Genomic DNA, 4142 nt, shown 5'->3' with positions numbered 1-4142 from the left:
GGACGTTTTTTCCCGGTTAGGGTACCCCTCCGCATCGTCCCATAAGGAACTTCGTTCCAATAATAATATCTTTTACTAAATATTGATATATTTTGAATGATTACCTTTTGAATAATATCGTCATTCATCTTTCACTGGCTACTTCCTTTAGTTCTGAAGCAGGATGTCAAAATTACCGACACAAATGGACGCATGCCCTTAAAACAATTGATGCGTTCTCAACTCAGCCAACTATAGAAGTTAAGTTATTTCTCCACTGTTCATGATGAATGACATGATAATGATGGCTTTATTTCGATTTTCTTAATAGCTTTTTAATGTATATGAAAATTTATAATATAGTGTCACATTGGGCACTTGTACACTTATATTTTTAACATTTCCAAATCGCAATAGTGTTAAGTCTTATTTTTACAGTCGCAGTATTGTTAACTCTTAATTTTTTTAATTTTGATCTCATCTCGTGTTCAACAATTTTTTAACTATCTAACTATTACTATTTATGAAATCAAAATGCAAGGTAGTTTAATAACCTAAAAGTACATATTATTATCTGCAACACGCTTCGTCAGATTATAAACAACTAGCGGCCCGCTTCGGCTCGGCTCCGGCTCCGCTCAAGCTCCGCTCCGGCTCCGCTCCTGCTCCGCACAAGCTCCGCTCCGGCTCCGCTCCGGCTCCGCTAGGGTTTTTAACAAAAATTTCAACGATATTTGACGTTGTTTTATTTTTTTAAATAAAATAACACTTATTGCAGCATAACTATAATAGTTAGACATAATAATATGCTGTCGTGACACTTTTTGTAAATAATAATGTGTTCTACAAAGTCGTAGTACATTATTTTATTCTATCATCAATATCAATCGCCATCAATCATCAATAGCTATAGTTTTCGCAGGGCACACGATGTAAAAAATATTTTAGGTAAGTTTTTTACACCTTTTACATATTGGAGTTTTAGTAAGGATCCCTAATTTTTTCCAAAAAAGATTATAGCCTATGTCACTCGGGAATAGTGTAGCTTCCAAACACTGAAAGAATTTTTCAAATCGGTTCAGTAGTTTCAGAGCCTATTCAATACAAACAAACAAACAAATCTTTCCTCTTTATAATATTAATAATAATAATATTAATATAGAAGTATAGATTATCAGAACTCTTAGATATCGGAACATGAGTTACCCAAACTTGAGGCATGAGGTCGAACTTTCAAATTGTATAACGGAACCTTTAAAACTAGATTCCATGACTGCTTGACGTATCTTCGCTCCTAGTATAATGCAGTTCTAATATTTACCAATAATTGTCGTTGTCAGCATCCATCACTCTATTATACTTGTTATGTCAAATAAATTTCCTTTCAAACAAGTTTATATAGCCATTAAATTGCTTAAGATTCATTGTCACTATTGTGTTGTATGTATTTTTATAATATAAGTCAGTTACTTAGCTTATTCAGATGGTTAAAGAAATTAGTAGTCTAGTGCGTACAACCTGGTATAAATCCGAAATGGGCTTAAAAATTGGGACTAAAACGTTTCAATTACTCCTAGCAAGTAAATACATGCTTAAAAAAGGTTGCATTCACTTGCAAAATTTACGACAGCGATTATGACGAAAATGTAAACTTAACAAAAAAAAATTTTATATTTGTTCCTAAAAAAATTTTTTTGTTAATAAATAATAGCTCCTACAGATTGAGCACACGCGTAGATTCTCCTGGATATATTGATGAGTCTGTATTACTGTGGGAGTGGCTGGCGACCCCACCCACTAAAGCGCAGTCCATGTCTATATACAACGCACGTTAGGTGGCGTGCGTGTAGTTTCTTTATGTAAACCAAATATCTGGCAAACCACATACGGCGTGCGTACTATATCTAGGACATTATCCGATTTTCCGTCATCAACGAAGAAAACACCAATTGTTTGCTCGTAAAAATTGCCCAGAGCAACCTCGTTCGGTTAATCTCTTATAAATTAGCATTTCACGTGCTTTCACACAATACAAAAGTCGTTCACGTGAACTTTTGACTGTCATTAGAAGGGGAAATTAGTTGGATATTATTTTAAAATGGCTACGTCGTTAGCTTTACCGCTAAATTATTGAGTTGAAATTCCGAGTCCGTTATGATTCTATACTTGTGATTCCGCAACATGCAATCGTTGGATGTTGTTTTTTTTAGGAGGAAGGGAATACTGGTGGTCCGGATGTCTTTCCAGTTTCATTAGGACAAATGGGCGAGCACGGGCCCAGCCAGGAGCCAGGAGGGATGGTATTTACAGATGTAGAACTGTTTGATACTTGGTATCACACGGTCCATTAATCGATACGTGTTGGTACCTAACGCAATAGCACTAAAGCAACAGGCTGATTGTGGCTTTGTTGTGTCCACCTTGTGTAAGTTAGCAACAGAGTTTACAGACAACATGATATAGATTCTGTTACCTACCGGACATGAGGCTGGAGTCTCAATCAAATTGTATAACGGTTGTCGAACAGGGGCGCTGAACAGTTTTGAGGCAAAGAAAGAAGGGATTATTTATTCGTTAGCTATTCATGCGTGCTGACAATATTCCTTACCTATTAATTTTTTATGTACATCCAAACAACAACTTTATGAGTTCTACCAGTTTCCAGTCTTGCGTGGAATGTTGTTTCCACCTCTGAGTCAATATAGGTTCTTACTGATAAACATATTCTAAGTCCGCACCTATGTGTAACTCTGCCTGTTTTGCCATGAAGCAGTAAGTAATACGTTGCAGTTTTACCATCACGCCACCCGTCAGCTGAGAATCCATTCACACTTCCTGGAACCACTGCGCTAATCCAGTTCTCTACGTCTATTCAACTTCGTCCGCTTGATACATTCACTTGCAATAAGCACCTTTAAATATAATTTGTTTCGTTTTCATATTGTAACCATAACTCGATCTGAAGGTAATATTGAGGCAGTGGTACACTACACTTTATCTTATAGCACTGTACTGCAAGTAACGTTTGAATAAAACTTTTTGACATTATAATTAAACTTCATTTTTATTTAGCTGGAGAAACGACCTCATAGGGCCGCGGTTAGTGTTAGCAGTAGTATTCCACGCGAGGCCGGACTTCTTTAAATCATTAGCGCATAGACCACAAAAAACCCTATATTCTCGGAAATTACTCCTTGTAATTGCGATGCTACAACAAAGGGTTATTGCTTCGGCAACAATCCTATCTTTTCAATGGGTTAGCTTGAAGAATCGAGCATCTCCTCATATCCAGGTTTCGAGAAAAACTCTGTTTAATAAATAATCACTTAAATACACCGATTGTCATGCCGACATTTTCAAACTTTGAACATTCACATATTTTTTTTAATGTGGTTAAACTGGTGATTTAAAAAATAACCGTATTTTTTGTTACAGACTTATTCGCTTAAATTTATTTACTGATTCATTTATTTTACAGATTTTTCTGTTGTCGTTACCGAGGCGTGTTCGCTTCACTGTGGGAATGTCTGCTCGTGAATCGCCCGTGGCTTATGACAATTTGCATTTTTTCCCGCCAGTACCGACAGCCTCGATAAGGCTTGACCCAAGTCATCGACTCCAAAGGTTTTAACAGTAACGATATCGGTCGAGTGATTAATAACGTGGTACGGTTTCCGGACTTCTGTCTCTTTGAGCTATTACGACCACTTCCGCATTATTTATATACAGTAGTAGCAACTTTTTCAATGTTTTCTTGAGTTAGATGTTTCTTTCATCAACTTCGAAAACGTAGCATCGCTCTTACTTAGACAACTCTCACAACTTGTCGGACTACCTTAAAGGACGAAGCGCAAACGATCTCGCAGTTTTAGTTATACATACTTGTCTAGCTAAGAAACGGTAGGCAGCGGCTTGGCTTTGTCCCTGGCATTGCTGATGTCCATGAGCGACGGTAACCACTCACCATCAGGAGGGCCGTATGCTCGTCTGTCTACACTGGCAATTAAAAAAATTAAAAATAACAACTTGTTTTCTAGCTACGGGTCTCCAAAGTGCGTAACAATACATTGAGGATCAACATTTGATGGTAAAACTCTTTATAATCGTATAACTTGCGCCAAAACCGAAACCCGCGGGCGGATCGCTCGGATCAAACTTTTCTT

At 37.2% G+C, this 4142-nt stretch overlaps 1 long non-coding RNA gene across 1 annotated transcript; it reads right to left on the bottom strand.

The window, feature by feature from the left end:
• Window positions 1–521: 521 nt before the first annotated feature.
• LOC134200776 (uncharacterized) lies at window positions 522–1377 on the bottom strand. The gene is made up of 2 exons (XR_009975830.1): window positions 1186–1377; window positions 522–682 (listed from the first exon to the last, which is right to left on the bottom strand). It is a non-coding gene; the product is annotated as an uncharacterized LOC134200776 (long non-coding RNA).
• Window positions 1378–4142: the final 2765 nt, after the last annotated feature.

This window comes from Bombyx mori, chromosome 3, assembly GCF_030269925.1.
Source record: "Bombyx mori chromosome 3, ASM3026992v2".
NCBI classification, from domain to species: domain Eukaryota; kingdom Metazoa; phylum Arthropoda; class Insecta; order Lepidoptera; family Bombycidae; genus Bombyx; species Bombyx mori.
Note: the sequence above shows the minus strand (reverse complement) of the source record. Positions and strands in the feature narration are given on the sequence as shown.